This window comes from Rhinolophus hipposideros (genome assembly GCF_964194185.1).
Source record: "Rhinolophus hipposideros genome assembly, chromosome: 1".
NCBI lineage: Eukaryota > Metazoa > Chordata > Mammalia > Chiroptera > Rhinolophidae > Rhinolophus > Rhinolophus hipposideros.
In genome coordinates this window covers 89,146,853-89,167,208 of record NC_138047.1, presented here as the reverse complement: position 1 = coordinate 89,167,208, position 20,356 = coordinate 89,146,853, and the positions used below count along the sequence as shown (strand labels likewise).

The window sequence follows — 20,356 nt, the reverse complement described above, 5'->3', positions numbered from 1 at the left end:
GTACTACATCTTACTCCAATTTTAGATCTACTCTTATATATATGGCATTCTCAACTTAATATAACAGCCAATGCATTGCTATGCCAAAGCTTAAAATATGTAAAGACCAGTTATTCTCCTAGTTACTTTAGTCTTGACTTAATTCTTATCAAATTTTAAAAATTTCCTGCAGGGGAATCAAGAAAAAAACCAATGTATTTTGAATGCTGTATGATTAACAAAAAACTACCATATTTATATACAGCTACTTGGAGGTTTGTCCAAAACCTACTTTTGACTCCTTGTTAAAAATCCAAATGTATCATACACACACACACACACACACACACACACACACCACACACACACACACACAAGTGCATGCACATGCACAGACATATATTATAAACTGTATTATATAAATATCTTTATTTTAGTTATAGTTAAAGGCAGTACAGCTATCCAGTTTCTTAAACGCTTTTGACTTTCTATAAATATTTGTAGCTACACATTCACATTTCATAAAAATTAAGAATTTTATTATACATAGCCAGAATATGTAAAAATTGTCTTCAACTGGCAGTTTTGTGTTTTTTTAAAAGGATAAACATGTGACAGATACTACATTTTTGAATTCCTCATAGAAAGTTCACGGAGAAACTCTTTAATAGATTCATACAAATTGCAGATTATCTTGACTTTATAAAAGCACTTCAGACAAAATATATATTTCCCCTAATTTAAGTTATGCTGTACTATGCATCACATCTAAATATTTCAACATTACTTTAACTAAATTGAAAAATGCCATATATACACATCCTAATTTGCATTCCAATAGACAGGTTTTTTTTTCTAATTGTTGAAATTTGACTCTTGAAATTGACAAGGACCAACTTACATCAATTGGCCAGTAGCTACATCTTATCTCCAAATTTCTCTTTTGCAACTTACAATATAGATATAAAAACTAGAGTAACTGTTTCGTAAAGACAAATTTGCATACATTTCAGTTTTATATTCAAACATTAAATGTCATCTTGTTATTTTTAACTTAAAATCACCAAATCACATCTAGTGAAAATAGTCAACTACAAATTCATCATATTTCATATTTGTGCCACAGTTGTTTTGTTTTTCATGGGATTTTTTTCCCCAAAAGACATTACTTAAGACTCTGAAATCCCTGGATATAGTTTTTCATCCAACAAATTAAAATATGTTTTAAACACTCCCATTTTTAACATCAATGTTTTCTTTATAAAGATGAGTGGGCCTTTACAAGTTAAAATAGAGCTTCTTATCATTATATTTTTAAACTCCTCTTGTTAGACTAAAGCCATTATATATTATTATTTTTCTCATCCAAACGGTCCCTCATATCTAAATTAATCTGAGTAAAGGAAGTTACCGTAATGTGTTTTCCACACAGTATTTAGCCATTAGGGATTCATACCAGTATAATGGACTTTCCCTGTGAAGGATTTTTTTTTTCCTACTTAAGGAAGGTGGACATCAAGCAATGGCCATTATTTTTATAGCATGCTTTCCTAAAGTTTCTGTGTAAAATAAGAATACTTTTGGGAGCTTAATTTCACATTAATGTAATTTAATAGATAATTTCCTTTCATCTTACAAGAAAAGAAACATAAAAACTTGTCGGGAATTGTTACAAAGGTGTTTTTAGGAAAACCAGTGCAATCTTGATTTTACAGTACAATTTCAATTTTACTGTAGTATATTGGTATTGTCAGTGTTCTGACATACAGTGTTTTTGTTGTTGTTTTTTCCAACAGCTATAATTACCCTATGTGAACTAGAGGTGGTTCAGGGCCTGTAACTCCTCTAAGTGTGTTAGGGATAGATGTAACTCAGGTATGCAGAAAAGAAGAAAAAAATGTGTCTCTTTTTTTAAGAGTGGGGGAACTAAGAACAGCTCAACAACAAACCTATAGTTCAGTCTGTTATCACTCCTGAAATGATGAAATTTTTAAAGAAATGGAAACAGTTCAAGGTTGAATTTACTGCGAAATCCTTTTTCAGTGTAGAAAAGAAAAGGAGCAGTGAGATTGAATACCCAAATGGACTTTGGCTAGAACACATATGAAAGAACTCCGACCCACAACCTCTGTAGCAACCAGAACAGACAGCCAAACCACAGCCTCTGCAGCAACAGGCCCAGTACAGTCAGGATGTGGTCACTGCCCACCGGCTTCCCTATTGCTTGCCCCCACTTCCAAATCAGAACCTATCCAGAGAAAGCCAAATGTTCACTAAACCAGTCATATACAATACCCTGCTTCTAATTAGCCCTAACCCAGCTTCCCCTTGCCAACAACCTCCAATCAGGGCATACCTGAGGCCTTCCCTTTTTTCTACTACAAAACATCTATATCCCTCTGACAGTTTTTGAGTCTCTGCCAGATGTGAGTGATGCTGGCTGACTCCCTTGCAATAGCCAGCTCTGCATAAATAGCCTGTTGGTTCTCGTTGGGGTAGTCTTTGTATATTCCCAGAGAAGGAAATTATGATAAGATACCACCATCTACATGAAAACTCCACCCTTGACTATGTACAAACCCCATCCTTGTCCTTTAACCCACTCTGTGTGATACCCATGTTGCTTCAAATCTTGCTAAAATGACACCAAATTATGGTGGACAGGGTATCTCACTCAGAATTTTTAAAAATATGATCTTTGCAATTTACTAAACATTCTGCATACAGGAAGAAATGAGGGGAACATCCACTAGATAAAAACCAGGTAATGCCTCAGTTCTTAAAAACATCAGATTTAAAGTTTATTTTTTACATATAAGTATAATCCCCTACCCTCCGCCCTTTCCCAGAAATTATTTTGGGAAAAACAAAGAAGGAGGCTCTTGTAGTCTGATGTAAACAAAGCAATAATACACCTTTGAAGATATTTGATTGGATGTTTTGATTACAATGGAACTAATATTGTTCATGTAGAACAGAGGTAGACAACTCTTTCTTTCAAGGGATAGTACATTCTTTTTAGGCTTAGTGGACCATATGATCTTTGTGGTAACTACTAAAGTCTTGAAAGCTATATCGCTAAATATTACCAACACAATCTGTTGATAAGGCAAACTGAGTTTATTGTTTACCATGGGGAGAGAAAACACAATCTCCCCAAAGCTTTGGCAGTGTCTCTGATGGAGGGAGCTAAGGTCTGAATTTGTTGATACCATAGTCCCCTCTTATTGAGATTTTCACTTTTTGCAGTTTCAGTTACTGATGGTCAGCCATGGTCTGAACAAATTAAATGGCAAATTGCAGAAATAAACAGTTCATAAGTTTTAAACCACAAGACATTCTGAGTAGTGCAATAAAATCTAGCACTGTCCCACTCTGTCCTGCCTGGGACATGAACCATCTCTATGTCCAGTGGATTTACATTGTATATGTTACCACTCATTGGCCATCTGGTAGCCATAACAGTTACCAAATCTACAATCACAGAATCACAATGCTCGTGTTCAAGTAACCCGTATTTTACTTAATAGCAGCTCCAAAGCACAAGAGTAATACAGCTGACAATCCTGCTATGCTGAAGAGAAGCTGTAAAGTTTTCTTTAAGTGAAAATGTGTATATGTATGTATAAGATACAAACAGAGTAAATATATAATTTAGCACTATCTGTAGTTTCAGACATCCACTAAGGATCCTGGAATGTATCCCCTTAGGATAACAGAAACTACTCTCATGTGAAATTGTGTTTACGGTAGGTCTTTCACTGTGAGACTCTGATTAGGTTAGAATGGGAAAGGATGATAAACTATTTCAGGAGCAAGGAAAACAGTGGGATGAGGATTGAGGTGAATAACTTAAAGAATCATAGGGTATGAATTTTGTTGATGCTCTCCATTGAAGAGCTATGGGTCTTTCAGATCCTGTCATGAACATCCAAACCATTTGCCTGGGCAGAAGAGGCCTGAAAAAGCAAACTTATGTTCATGAAGGGAGTGGAATATCAATTCATGTTAATGTCACAAATGTCATTTTTCCTTCCATTTTTTTTTTGCAAATATTTAAAAATATAATGACATTTTTATCTTGCAGGCTGTATAACTGGTGACTGGATTGAGGTCTATAGTTTGCCAAAACATGATTTAGAGAGACTAAGGAAGGATGATATATATGAAGTGAAACACTGAATTATTATTTTTTTAGGTTTAATTTTACTTTTAGAAATTATAATATAAAATCCTTCCGATTGAGGAGAGGAGGAGATGCTCATTTTTCGATTAATGGGGGAAAAGTGTTACACTTTTTTTCAGAGCTTTCTTTTGCTTTGCCAGTCACTGTAAACTTAAGACCACTTCAAGATTACTGCTCATTTGATGATCTTCAGACTATCCATATAGTATAAATTTGCATCTGTGAGTACAGCTTCTGATGATAAATTCCTAAGGGTGTTAATTATTTTATACACTGAAATAAATCTGGAGACCAGGTGTATCAGTAACATTTGTGTGGCTGGGTTAAGGACACAAATGTAGATCTCTGATGTGTAGTCCACTTCTCTCTTCCAAGCACTATTTGTGTTCTGTACAAACAAGGGCCCTACATACCATCATATCGATAACAAGACGGTGTAGCACCTCTCTCTCTCTCACTCTCTCTCTCTCTCTCTCTTTCTCTCAACAGTACAGAGGACTTTTAATTTTTAACACTTATGCCATGAATTCATAGGGAATGGGTTCCAGCAGCTTAGGCTCCTTTCCATTGGTTCTCACAAGTGTGCTTCTCTGGGTGGCGCAGGATGGCATTTCAGTTGAACCCCGGTACCTTTCTTTTTGGCATCCTTCTTTTTCTGATTGTTTTCTTCACCCATTTCAGGAAGCTATCTTGGCTCTTAGAGTATTTAATATGCTCACTATGTACATTAATTATCTTGGCAAGAACCTTGCCCTTAACTTGTTTGTTTACAACAATGCCAACCACATGCTGGGCAATATGGTAGACCCTTCCAGTTTTGCCATGGTAACAGTTGGGGGCATTCCTTTTTGAACAGTGCCCATTCCCTTGATGTCCACGATATCTCCTTTCTTGTAGATTCGCATGTATATGGCCAAAGGAACAACTCCATGTTTTCTAAAAGGCCTAGAGAACAGAACATATAGCAGAGGCCTCCCCTCTTTCCTGTTGTGTTGGCCATTTTGAGGAATTACTGGAAGATGGTGGTCCTGGCTGGAAAAAGGCACATTTCTCTTAAGTTCCATAAACCCCGGTCCACCTCTAGTCCTCCCCTTGGCCAACTTTCAATCCTAAATTGTGTGCATTTCCTTGAGAGGATGAGACCAGAGAAGCCTCTCATGAAAGGGCCTGAATGCAGCCTATTTCTGTTGGACAAGGAAATCTGGGGTCCTGACATCAGAATGTGATCTAGAAGTGTCATGGATTCTGGATGATTCAGTCCCCTTGGTCATGTAAACTCCTTGCTCCAAAGGCTGGCACATCACCCTCTAAAGCCTGCGGACAGTGGTGTAAACACATTCCTGTCTGACACAATTTACCAGGCTATTTCCTTTTGCTGCCAGGCAAACTGCACCTAGCCTGTCCTCACACCTATTTCTATGAAGTGGTGTCATCCCCACCATAAATGGAACTTACACATTTCTTCTCTCACCAACATCGTCATCTACACTTAAGGCTCACGATTTTTGATGTTGGTAAATGCTCCTGGGGTGTGAGTACTCAGTTACCACTGGTTTCAAGCATTTGTTTTTGGCAAAAGGGAATTTTCTTGCACCTTTCCTTTAGCTATGCATTTAATAAAATATATGTTGTAATCTATTCAGAAAATGTAAGTATATTTTAGAGTGACTTTTAAATTTTGTTTTTCCAAAATTTGAAGTCCATCAGACAGCTGAAAGTCGAATTCGTAGTTTCCTATTCAAACCACTCTTGATATCCAAGATATTACATGTATAGACCCATTTCTTAGTTGCATTCTTACTTTGTGTTTTTTTTTCTTTCCTATCAGATTTTCAACTCCAGAGATATTGTTTTGGAAGCAAAGTAATAACAGCTCTAACTCAACATTTTCATCTTTGTTTGGCAGGAGATTATTTTTAATATTGAATATATTTCTAAATAATTAAATACAATAACTTATTTTCATTCTTCTGTGTCTGGTTTTAGTTTAATAATATTCACCTTCAGTGTCTTCATCCTAGTCATGTCTTCCCACTAGAGGAAATTAGATTGCAGTATATTTTTTATACCGGTAAATTGGCTTTATTATAATTTCCAGTTTACAAGGATTAATGTTTTATTTTATTTTTCTCATAAAGATTGAAATTCTAAGTTTGTCTGGTTGATGTAGCAAAGGTAATTATACCAAGAATATATTGCTTAGAAAAAAGCAGTTTTACAATAACTTCCAGTTAACATATTTTTATGTCTCTATTTCACAGCAAGGAACTCTTTTTATTTTAGGGTTTGTAGTCGCTATGTAAAAGCATGTGAATTTCACTCTTATGAAGAATTCATTCGTGTGCGTATTGAAAAATAAAGATGTGCTTTATAAAGCAGCTGGAAATAAACAGCTATATGTAGATATAGCAACTGTTTGCAGGCAGCCTATATTACACATATTTTAAAAACCGAACAAAGGGAAACAAACTTGAAGTCCAAGTACTAATGCATAGAATTTTTATTTTGGGAATCAGTGTTTAATAATTGATATAAAATTTAAAATAAAAAGTGAACCATATAGTTTTAGGTGGCGATATTTTAAATAAAGGAAATCATTGAATCATTGATTACATTGACAACTTAATTAAAAGACCTAAAAGTAGCAAGAAAAAAGAAGACTTTTTAGTTTTAGAAAAACATGTACTCTCTCATTTAGTCCATGTTCTGGCATTACTTGAAAATTGAGTAGCTTTTTAAACATTAATTTACCACATAATATTCCAAACCAGGTTTTTATTATAGAATTGACTCTGTATGGCTTGCAATTAGGGGAATTTAAATAAATAATTGTGGTTCATCATTTCATCATACTCGAGTCTCTTTTTTTGTGGACTTTACTCGATGTGTATCTAATAATACAGTAATATTTGAGTAACATTTGTTCATGTCTATATTGTCATAAACTCTTCCTCTTTTGTGAACTGTCAACCATGAAATTTTGGTTTTGTCCCACCTCATTATTTCTGGCTCTCAACCTTGCTTTTTGGGCTCTAAACACATAAAAATCTGCACATTTTGTTATTTTGTTGGGTTTCTTGCCAATGTACCATTGTTCTCACCACCTCCTCTGACTGCATAGTTCCTCTCTCCATCCTGATTCTCTGTTTCTATGTTACCTTCCACTGCTCCCAGTTACTTTGTGACACACTTTAATTGTGCCACTACTTATATTAAAATAAGTTACTCTTTGAAGGAAAAATGACATTTATGTCAGTGATTTTTGGTTGTGATTGGAGGGACAATGGCCAGATCAATTTTGGTGACACCCAAGATTGTGATTATAACACAATATCAAATTCTGTTCTCAATCCCAAAGCTTCCAAATGTGGCAGGGAATCACCAGCTCCTGGAGAAAACACGCAAGAGAGAAAGAGAAAATATAGAAGAATAACAAGAATCTGAGATATGTTTCTATAATAACTTTAAAGGGTTGTGTTTTATTGGGGCTATTTTTATCTATTGAGGAACTCATTTAATGATTTTTTAAATCATTATTTGCCAGTATAGTGAAGGTTGAATATATAAGAATGAAATATGATATTTAATAGAATTAATTATATGTAATATATTTAAACTTACATAATAAAAGGACCTATCAAGATGTTTTCAAGTTATAATCATTAAATCAACTCACTATTTGTCAGTGTTTTGAAGATACCCATTTTGGAAGTAACACCATAGGGAAGAAGTGGAAAAAAAGAATCAGACTTAGTATTAACTATTTTCTGAAACTTCTATCACTGAATAATAATTCTACTGTCACCGAATTCAGGTCTCTTTTTCAAATCTTCATTTTGGTCCCTATGAAAAGAAGAATGGAGTAATGGCTAAGGGAAATGCATCACAGAGCAAAACAAACACTTGGATATGATGCAGCCATGGAAAATACAATACATATTTCCCTCCCTGTTTTATTTTGCTTTAGTTTAATTCAGTTTGCTTGTTTAATTGTGCTGGGTAAATAAATAATAGTTTGGAAATAAACTTTTAAAATTTTTTATTGGGGATGATGATTGGTGAGAACTCAGATTATGATGGGAAAATAATAAGATTATTTTTCTAATTAATACATTTTATTCAGATTTATAAAAAGTGAACAAATTATATCAATTCTACCAAATATATATGTATATGTATATACTTAATGTGTGTGTGTATACATGGCGCTATATATATTTAAATATGTATATATGTGTATATATACATATACACATTAAGATATTTTAAAGATGTAATTTTAATATGATTATTAAAATCAAGCACCGAATGTTTATCAATGCATATAAAATTGAATCACTAAATGTAATATTAATAAAGTGAAAGGAATAACATAGAAAAATGTTTTAAAAATAACTTTAGCAATACATTTCTTAAGATAATCATTATGACTTCACATATGTTTCAGCCTGTATTTAGTAACAAAAATTCAGGATTTTTTTATGTAGTAGATTAGTAAATTCTGGGTTTTGTCCAATTTAATATTATAGGTTAGAAAACAAAAACTGATAATTTAGAATACTGTGATGCTTTAACTGAATCCTCAAATTTAATAAAAGTCTTTATAAAATATAACATGACCGCATTATGATCTGCATAGTCAATATCCAGGCCCATAAGCGATTAGAAATAAAACTACATTTTAATAAAAATTTTCACAATAATGTGAGTGAACTATGTATCCATTTTCTTAACATATTTTAACATATTTACCAGTACCAGTTCTTTTATACAGATTATTTTTTCATGATTTCTGTAGAGCATAAAGAATTAAAGTACATAAGTAGAACTTTTATGGCAATGACTGTTTCTCTGAGGGAAAAATTCTATATATGTGCAAAAGTGTTAGACAAATAAGCATTCACACTTTAAAAAGGAAATGCAGCTAATATTAGAAAGCAGAAATTTAATAATAACTAGACAAGTGAAATAATATTATTTTTATGCTCTCAAGTGAATATGTACAAAACACGTAAATATTGTGAATTGGTTTTCTTGGAAAATTATTTTTCAGCTTAATTCTAAATTTTTTACGGATCTTGAAATACACAGTTCAAATGTTGCAGTAGTTTATGTTCCCTGGGTAAATTAACTTGCTTTTCCATTTCACATGTCTTACAAGTTTTTTAAAATTATTTTTTACACAATTTTTTATCCCTTATAGTCTAATATGAACAAATTATCTTATTCCTCTGGGTAAGCTTGTGCTCATGGGGTCTTGCTTTGGAAGAAATTTGAATACAAAAGGAAAACGCTTGCCTTTTATTTCTTAATGCTCAAGAGGTATCTTACAAACTACAAAAGACAAATCATACAATGTGCAGTCCAGTTAGCCTATGGTAACATAACTTTGTATTCCTCTGAAATGTTTTTAGAAAGATTTGCCTTCAGAGTATTTTTAACCTATGCCATCAAAGATTTATTCTGAGAAATGGAGCATAAAATATTAACTTTAATATAACCATTGATCCAAGAACATACACAGTATAAAATAAAATAATTATAAAATAGCTTACAGCAGATTATACTGGGTGATGCAGCAGAGTTCATATTTGCTCATTAAACCACTCTATCTATCCATCCATCCATCCATCCATCCATTCATCCATCCATCCATCCATCTATCCTCTCTCTCTCTCTCTCTCTCTCTCTCTCTCTCTCTCTCTCTCTCTCTCTCTCTCTCTCTCTCTAACATTTATCACCTGTCACCTATTATTGCAACAGATAATTCCATATATACATAGAATACATGCTATGTTAAAATTCTAAATCTTGAGCAACAGAAGTGTATTTAATAGAAATTTTAGTAATAGAAAGATAGCTTTGTTGTTTTTGTTGATTGAGAAATTATTTACATAAATAAAATACACTGATCATAAGAGTCCAGCTGTGTGTATTTTGCCAACTGTATGTCAATATTATCGCTTTGTTTTGGTTCCCTTAATTGAAAATCGACTGATGCTAAAAATATAGTCTATTTCTGGACTATGGATTGAGTTGCATTGATTTTTTTGCTTATCTTTATGCTAAAGGCATACTATATTCATTAATATAACTTAAATAAGTCTTCAGCTTACATTTTTATCAAATTTCAGGAATTCAGGTTTTATCTTTAAATATTGATCTGCTCCAATCCCCTCACTACATCAAATACTTCAATTACTCTTATATTAATCTGTTTAATACTATCCACATTACACTATATTTTTCTTTATATTTTTGTGCTTTTTTTTTAAAATCTCTGTGCTTTATATTAGGTAGATTCTACTTTGAGTACTAGACATTTCATTTTGTTTTTTTAATATCTTTCATTTATATTACCAATTTGTGTTTTCCTTTAGATATATAAATATGTTTGTAATAACTGTTATAAACAGCTTAGCTGCTAATTTCATTATCTTTGTCAATGCATGGTTGTTTCAATTGACTGATTCTGTTTCTCAGTTATGGATGACATTTTCTGCTTTTTTGCATGTATACTAATTTTGGATTGGATAGTAGACAAATTGCATTATGTTATCAATTCATTGGATATTACCATCCTTTAAATAATATTTGTTTAAGCAAGGTAGTTCATTTACATTTGGGTCAACTTAAACCTTTCGAGGCTGTTTTTTTTTTTTAATTTATTAAATTTATTGGGGTGACAATTGTTAGTAAATTTACACAGATTTCAGGTGTACAATTCTGTATTACATCATCTATAAATCCCACTGTGTGTTCACCACCCAGAGTCAATTCTCCTTCCATCACCATATATTTGATCCCCCTTACCCTCATCACCCACCCCCCCACCCCCTTACCCTCTGGTAACCACTAAATTATTGTCTGTGTCTATGAGTTTTTCTTTCTCATTTGTTTTTCTTGTTCCTTTGTTGTTTTTGGTTTATATACCACATATCAGTGAAATCATAGGGTTCTCTGCTTTTTCTGTCTGATGTATTTCACTTAGCATTATACTCTCAAGATCCATCCATGTTGTCACAAATGTTCCTATATCATCTTTCCTTAACGCCGAATAGTATTCCATTGTGTATATGTACCACAGCTTCTTCATCCATTCCTCTATCGAAGGACATTTTGGTTGTTTCCATGTCTTGGCCACCATAAACAAAGCTGCAATGAACATTGGAGTACACGTGTCTCTATAGAGAAAAGCTTTTATATTTTTTGGGTAGATACCCAGGAGAGCGATTGCTGGGTCATATGGTAATTCTATTCGTAATTTCTTGAGGAACCTCCACACTGTCTTCCATAGCGGCTGCACCAGTCTGCATTCCCACCAACAGTGTATGAAGGTTCCTTTTTCTCCACAGCCTCTCCAACACTTATTACTATTTGTCTTGTTGATGAAAGCCAATCTGACTGGTGTGAGGTGATATCTCATTGTGGTTTTCATTTGCATTTCTCTGATGATTAGCGATGTTGAGCATTTTTTCATATGTCTATTTGCCATTTGTATATCCCATTTAAAGAAATGTCTCTTCAGGTCCTCTGTCCATTTTTTAATTGGGTTCTTTGTTTTTTTTGTTATTGAGTTTCATGAGTTCCTTGTATATTTTGGATATTAGCCCCTTATCAGAGGTACTGTTTGCAAAAATCTTCTCCCATTCAGTTGGTTGCCTCATTATTTTGTCAATAGTTTCTTTTGCTGTGAAGAAGCTTTTCAGTTTCATATAATCCCATTCATTTATTTTAGTTTTTACTTCCATTGCCTTTGGAGTCAAATTCATAAAATGCTCTTTGAACTCAAGGTCCATAAGTTTAGTACCTATGTTTTCTTCAATGCAGTTTATTGTGTCAGGTCTTATGCTTAAGTCTTTGATACATTTTGAATTAATTTTGGTACATGGTGACAGATAGCAGTCCAGTTTCATTGTTTTGCACGTGGCTATCCAATTCTGCCAGCACCACTTATTGAAGAGGCTGTCTTTCCTCCATTGTATGCTTTTAGCTTCTTTGTCAAAAATTATCTGTCCATATTTATGTGGTTTTATTTCTGGGTTCTCAATTCTATTCCATTGGTCTATGTGTCTGTTTTTCCGCCAATACCAAGCTGTTTTGATTATGGTAGCCCTGTAGTACAAGCAAAAATCAGGGAGTGTGATACCTCCAGTATTGTTCTTTTTTTTAGTAATGCTTTGGCTATTTGGGGTTTTTTGTGGTTCCAAACAAATCTGATGATTTTTTGTTCTATTTCTTTAAAAAATGCCATTGGGATTTTGATGAGGATTGCATTAAATCTGTATATGGCTTTGGGTAATATGGCCATTTTAACTATGTTGATTCTTCCAATCCATGAGCACGGAATGTCTTTCCATTTCTTTGTGTCTTCTTCAATTTCTTTCAAAAATGTCTTATAGTTTTCAGCATATAAGTCCTTCACATCCTTGGTTAAGTTTATTCCTAGGTATTTTATTCTTTTTGCTGCAATTGCAAAAGGAATTGTTTTTTTCTATTTCTTTTTCCGAGATTTCATCATTGGTATATAGGAAAGCAATGGACTTTTGTATGTTGATTTTGTAGTCAGCAACTCTACTGTATTCATTGATTGTTTCTAATAGCTTTTTGGTGGAGTCTTTAGGGTTTTCTATATATAGCATCATGTCATCTGCAAAGAGTGACAATTTAACTTCTTCATTCCCAATTTGGATGCCTTTTATTTCTTTCTCTTGCCTGATGGCTCTGGCAAGGACTTCCAACACTATGTTTAAAAGCAGAGGTGATAGGGGACAACCTTGTTGTGTTCCTGAAGGTAGAGCAAAGGGCTTCAGCTTTTCACTATTAATTATGAGATTAGCTGAGGGTTTGTCATATATGACCTTTATTATGTTGAGGTATTTTCCTTCTATACCTATTTTATTAAGTGTTTTAATCATAAATGGATGTTGTATCTTATCAAATGCTTTTTCTGCAGCAATTGATAGAATCATATGATTTTTGTCCTTTATTTTGTTTATGTGATGTATCACATTGATGGATTTGCAGATGTTGAACCATCCTGGTGCCCAGGGATGAACCCCACCTGGTCGTGATGAATAATCTTTTTAATGCATTGTTGTATTCGATTTGCTAGAATTTTGTTTAGGATTTTAGCATCTGTATTCATCAGAGATATTGGTCTGTAGTTTTCTTTTTTTGTGTTGTCCTTACCAGGTTTTGGTATCAGGGTAATTTTGGCCTTATAAAATGAGTTAGGGAGTTCTTTCTCTTCTTCAATTTTTTGGAAGAGTTTGAGCATGATTGGTATTAGATCCTCTTTGAAGGTTTGGTAGAATTCACTAGTGAAGCCATCTGGTCCAGGACTTTTGATTTTGGGAAGGTTTTTGATGACTGATTCAATTTCGTTACTGGTGATCGGCCTGTTTAGATTTTCCAGTTCTTCATGATTCAGCCTTGGAAGGCTATATGTTTCTAAGAACTTGTCCATTTATTCCAAGTTATTGAATTTGGTGGCATGTAGTCCTTCATAGTATTCTTGGATAATCCTTTGTATTTCTGTGGTGTCCGTGATAACTTCCCCTTTCTAATTTCTGATTTTGTTAATTAGTGTCTTCTCTCTTTTTATCTTAGTGAGTCTAGCCAAGGGTTTGTCAATTTTGTTAATCTTTTCAAAGAACCAGCTCTTTGTCACATTAATTTTTTCTATTGTCTTTTTGTTCTCTATTTCATTTAGTTCTGCTTTGATTTTTGTTATCTGCTTTCTTCTGCTGACCTTGGGTTTCGCTTGTTCTTCTTTTTCTAGTTCTTTAAGGTGTAACATGAGGTTATTTATTTGGGATTTTTCTTTTTTCGTGAGATAGGCCTGTAATGATATAACTTTCCCTCTTAAAACTGCTTTTGCGGCATCCCAAAAATTTTGGTAGGATGTATTTTCATTGTCATTTGTTTCTATGTATTTTTTGATCTCTCCTCTAATTTCTTCTTTAACACAGTCGTTCTTTAAAACTATGTTGTTTAATCTTTATGTATTTGTGTTTTTTTCTGCTTTCTTTTCGCAGTTGATATCCAATTTCAAAGCCTTCTGATCGGAGAATATGCTTGGTATGATTTCAATCTTCTTAAATTTGCTGAGGCTGATTTTGTGTCCCAATATATGGTCTATCCTTGATAATGTTCCATGTACACTAGAAAAGAATGTATAGTCTGATGTTTTAAGATGAAGTGCTCTATATATGTCAATTATTTCATCTAATGTGTCATTTAGGGCTGCTATTTTGTTATTTATCTTCTGTTTGGATGATCTATCCATAGCTGTCAATGATGCATTTAAGTCCCCTAGTATAATAGTGTTTTGGTCAATTTCTCCCTTTAGTTCTGTTAGTAGTAGCTTGGTATATTTCGGTGTTCCCTGATTGGGGGCATAAATACTGATGACCGTTATGTCTTCTTGTTGTATAGTCCCCTTTACCATTATGAAATGTCAATCTTTGTCTCTTGTTATCTTTTTCACCCTGAAGTCTGTTTCATCTGATATCATTATGGCTACACCTGATTTTCTCTGGGTACCATTTGCTTGGAGTGTCAATTTCCACCCTTTCACTTTGAGTCTATGCTTGTCCTTGTAGCTGAGATGTGTCTCTTGTAGGCAGCATATGGTTGGGTTTAGTTTTTTGATCCAATCTGCTACTCTGTGTCTCTTTAATGGTGAGTTCAGTCCATTTACATTTAGGGTGATTATTGATATGTGAAGATTTCCTGTCATTCTATCTTTAGTTTTCTGGTAAAGCTGTGTCTCCATTGTTTCTTTGCCTTTTTGTTTTGTCTATTATTTCTGTTTGGTGGTATTCTATGATGTTTCCCTCTGTTTCTTCTTTTATTACAGTATATATTTCAGTTCTGGATGTTTTCTTAGTGGTTACCCTTAAGTTTATGTAAAAGAAAGTTTGATATTTAGAGTATTCCAGTTTCTTCAGCACGCTTACTTGCTCTATTCCCGTATTCCAGTTCAGGCCTTACTCTCCCCCTTTTTATGTTTTGGTTGCCAAAGTTGTCCCTGTTGATGGTGGTCAAATAACCTCCTTTAGTATTTCTTGCAGTGCAGGTCGTATATTAGAAAATTCTCTCAGCTTCTGGATGTCTGGAAAGGTCTTTATTCCTCCTTCATATTTAAAGGAGATCTTTGCTGGATATATTATTCTTGGCTCATAATTTCTCTCTTTCAAGAGTTTGAATATTTGGTTCCATTCCCTCCTAGCTTGTAGAGTTTCTGCTGAAAAATCTGATGATTATCTAATGGGCTTTCCTTTGTAAGTTACCGTCTTCTTTTCCCTGGCTGCCTTGAGGATTCTTTCTTTGTCATTGATTTTAGACAGCTTCAATACAATGTGCCTTGGTGAAGGCCTGTTGGGATTGAGGTAATTAGGTGTTCTATTTGCTTCTTGGATTCGAGGATCCAGTTCTTTCCACAAGTTTGGGAAGTTCTCATCGACGATTTGTTTGAATATATTCTCTGTTCCCTTCCCTCTTTCTTCTCCTTCTGGTATGCCCATTATTCTTATATTGCTTTTTCTGATGGAGTCAGAAAGTTCGTGTAGAGTTCTTTCATTTCTTTTAAGTCTCAAGTCTCTTTCTTCTTCCCTTTGTGTAAATTCCAGGTTCCTATCTTCGATGTCACTGATTCTTTCCTCCATCTGGTCAACTCTACTACCTAAGCTGGATATTTTATTGTTAATTCTTCTATTGAGTTCTTAATCTCCAGAAATTCTACTTGGGTTCTTTTTCAAAATTTCAATCTCTTGTAAAATGCTCATGGTGTTCTTTGATTGTTTCTGAGTTCATTAAACTGCCTTTCTGTGTTTTCTTGCATCTTGTTCAGTTTTTTCAGAATTGCAATCTTGAATTCTCTGTCATTTAAATCACATATTTCCATATCTCTAAGTTCCTTTTCTGGAGACTTTTCACTTTCTTTCTGAGCTATCTTGTTGCCTTTGTTATTCATGGCAATCAAGATTTACTATTTCTTTTCCTAGACATCTACAGGAGTGGTTTCTGCAACAGGTTGATAGGTAAGCGAAGAGCTTTTGAATTTCCAAAGCTCTTTCTGCACCAGATTCAGAGACCGTATGTTTCAGCAGTTTTGTTTACTCCTGCAGGGATCCGCCCAGATAGGTGGGGCCAGGGGCAGGGTGAGTTGTGAGAGATGGCCCAGAGCAATGGCAGTGACCAGCACCACAGCCAGTCCTGCTTCAATAGCTCCCTCCCCTTTGCCGGAACTACTTGAGCTGCGAATCTGTGTCTGCGGTCCACAGTTCTCAGAGCAGCAAATATTCTGTCCTTTGATCTGACACTGCTACTTTATCACTTCTAGCACCAAGCAGGTTGGGGCGGGGCAAGCTCTGGGAGGGTAGGGAGGGAGCGGCTAGTCTCCGTGCCTAAGGCTTCCGTTCTCCGCTTGGCAGTGAGGGCTCAAACCACTGATTTCAGCCCTCCTCCCTCAGTCTTCGCTCAGAGGTCTGCGGTGAGCGAGCGTTGGGTTCAGCTGTGCTATATTCTGCCCCCTCAGCCCTGTGTACCATAAGCGGAGCCCTAGCAGTCTGAGTCCTTCCCTCTTTCGCAGCTGGTGCAGTTCGGGAGCAGCGAGCTCTGAGCACTGAGCTAGGTCTGAGTCCTGCGCCCGCGCGGCTCCATCTTCGCACTTCTCCTCTCCCTCCTCCCTCGCTCGCGTGATTTACCCAGCTGAAGGTGAATTCAGTAGTGGGCTTCTTCGTCTTGCCTGTCTGCTGTGTAGGGAGTCCTTTGTGGAGTTATTGTTGTCTGATTCATTGTAAATTCCAGGGGAGCGCTACAGAGGCTCACTTCACGCCGCCATTTTTTTCCCAGAATCCCAGCTCAAGGCTGTTTTAAGACTTGGAACTAGACAAACTTTTTCTAGCATTTCTGAAGTCACAACTAAATGCATGGGTTAATCAAACTCATATATTCATTCTGGCTTAACTAAAACATTTACATTCCTGTGTACTGTCAGGTGTTCAAATCATAGTTCCCTGTTTTTGTTTGTTTCATGGTAGTTGTCCTGTGCCTATCTGGCTTCATGTCTTGCATATGTACGGCTTTGCATAGAGACAAGACTCAAGGGGACAACTACTTACGGTTCTACAGCTCCTTCTCTGCACTGCTTCTTTCTGTTTATTAACTATACTGCCCTGAAAATGTCTACTGCCTCAGTGACCTTGAATCCTATGTCTTTCTCTACAGGTCAGCAAAACTAAATTGTTCTGCTTGAGCTCCAGTGCAGTAATCCCAAGAGTAACTCCAGGCCGAAATGTAAGCAGTTTACGTGTGTAAAGTATCACAATTTATTGCTGCTTGTTTTCCAATAGCTGAACAGTTGTTTTATTTCTTTTGTCAAACTTTATAGTTGTTCACATGCCAGGGCTAATCTAACACCAATTACTTCATCAAAAAATTAGCAGATAGTTGGTGTTACTTAAAGTTATTTTCAAATTACAATTTCTGTTGAAAACAGCATTACAAAGGTATATATATATATATATATATATATATATATATATATATATATATATATATATATATATATATTTCCCTCAGTTATAAGTAAAATTTTATTAAGCTGGAGTACCATATATTTTCTGCTACCCCTGGAATAAAACAAGTAGATGGACTGTTTTGGTAAACTGCTATCATCTATTAAAATACTCTCCTTCACATAAAATCAACTTACAAAACAATGTTTTCATAAGGAGTTCCTTGAGTTCTTCAGCTCCTAGGAAATTATTGTGACACCTATATCACTAACATATTTTATAACACTATCACCATAATTGGCTTTCTTTTTTTTTTTTTTTTCAATCTATGCCCTCTCTATGTTAAGGTTTTCAAAGTGGCAATAATGAAATTATCAAAAATACAAATATAAGATATCCTATACATAAAGAAAAAAAAAACAACATGATCTACAGAGTGATCTAGGATGAACTAGATAATTAAATACCTTAGGAAAATGAAGGGAGAAAAATTTGTAGCTACAACTAATTTAAAATCAAGTAACTTGTTAAAAGTATAGAATGGATTAATTTTCTACATGTTTGACTTGGGGGAGGCTACAGATGCAAATAATGTGAAAGACATATTGAAATAAACTTGTTTCCTATGTCTTTCTTTACAAAAGTAAATATAAATAGAAATATAGTGATAAAAATGGAGCTGGAAGAAAAGTAGAGGCTCCAAACCCTTTAAAAATTAGACTTAAGTGCATCAAATATGCATACATTGTTATAAGTAAGAAACTACAGTTCATTTTCAAAGATCCAATTAAAAAAACTGAAGTTGAAATAAATTTAAGAGTTTAGAAGAAACAAGTGAATGTAGTCTAATATTTACTTAATATAATTATAATATACAAATATTTATAAATATTTACAAATATATATTTAGAAATATTTATAAACATTATTTGTATAATATTTAATTACATTTAGTTATAAAAATTATGTTATAACCAATAATTATACCTATTAGTTAAAAGTAATAATTTTTGTCCTATGTCTTGTAAACAATGACAGGTTTCTAAAATAATTGCTTATTCTTTAACATCAACTTATTCAATAAATGTGTATCTAAATGAAATATTTTTTTAAGATCTGAAAAAATTTTAAAAGGCCATAATGTACAATGTTTTCATTTTTTTATTATTTAAACATTAAACAGTATGTTTAAATTATCTGCGTAAGAATGCTTGCCTTTATAAAATGGAGGAAATCTATTTGACTTTACTTCAATGCAAACCTCTCTATAATAATTACAAGTAAGAACTTTCTTTTTTTTTGTCTTCTGTAGATATTACACTTTGCATTTTACAAGGACAGGAAAGCAATTAATTAAGATCATTTTACCAATGATTTTCCATATGCTTCTTACTTTCATTGACAGTAACTAATTTAATAAGGTATATTTCAGTATTATATTGAGAACGAAATCACTGAATCCCAAGTCATATAACTGCTGGCAAGATTCTTAACATTACTGTCTCAATATGAGGTCATATAGTTAGTTGTATTACTTTTCTGTCCAACTGCCTTATTCTCCTGAGCATGCAAATGAAAATGAGTCTTTCTCTTTTCAGTTCATTGGGTTCTGAGTCAAAGGCAATGAATTAATCCTGCTGTTTTCGGAAATTACAAAGAAGTTCCTAGAAAATATTTTCTGTTTTTCAAGACATAGTGACAACTGTAAAATTCTCAATACCCAATAAAAGCCTTTCCCAAGCAGGTGGGTTTTCCTTAGAGACCATATGTCTTCTATATTCTCTTAAAAATTCAACATATAATTAATTCTTTAATGTACCTAGACATCTTATTATCACTGATCCTTTAAGAAAAGTCATAGAAGCAACTTGCATGTAGACTAATATTCTTCTCGAACAAAACTTAAAAAGTTGTAGAGGATGTTAGTTTGAGATTTGAGTTCTAGTATTTGAAATGATTGCATATTTTAAATGTATATAGCTAGATTGCAAATTGAATTTATCTGGCATAAATCAAACTATGACTTGCCAAAAAGAGGTACTTTGATTTGAACTTTGAAAAATAAGTAATTTTTTTAAAAAATCAAAAATGTTCAAGATCAAATATAGTTAAATATTTGTAAGAAGATACTGAAAATTAATTTACAAATTAACTTTGTGGTCTAGTACTACCATAGAGATTCAATCTTCTGTAATTCTCCATGTCTTATAAGTGAAAATATGAAGAATGTGGAGCAGAACATGCTGAATTTATAAATGTGGATACTGTTCTGAAGAAGTAGTAAGCTCTGTTTTTCAACACGTTGATTGATGAAGGTTATGTGAAAACGCCCCAATGTAATATAATCACACCTCTTTATTTATATTGTCCCATAGTTGCTCCATCTGTAAGAATGGCTGACTACATCCTATTTATTCCTGTGACTTGGCTAAGCATTCACCTCTTATAAATACAGTTGACCCTTGAACAATATAAGTTTGAACTGCGTGGATCCATCTATAAGTGGATTTTTTTCAGTAAATACCTGTACGTTTTCCATTAACAATGGGAGTCTGCAAATGTGGAGAGCCAACTGTATGCATTTATCTATGCCATTTTATGTAGGGAACTTGAGTATTCATGGATTTTGGTATTTGTGTGGCATCCTGGGACGAATGCCCCCTCA

At 34.0% G+C, this 20,356-nt stretch overlaps 1 long non-coding RNA gene across 1 annotated transcript in view; it reads left to right on the top strand.

Annotated features, from left to right (window-relative positions):
* LOC308491798 overlaps positions 1-20,156 on the top strand; it is a 156,594-nt gene extending 136,438 nt beyond the window's left edge. The window contains exons 4-5 of the long non-coding RNA XR_013992412.1: positions 17,402-17,470; positions 19,290-20,156. This is a non-coding gene — a long non-coding RNA (uncharacterized lncRNA). The remainder of the gene's footprint in view (positions 1-17,401; positions 17,471-19,289) is intronic.
* The last annotated feature ends 200 nt before the right edge of the window (positions 20,157-20,356 follow it).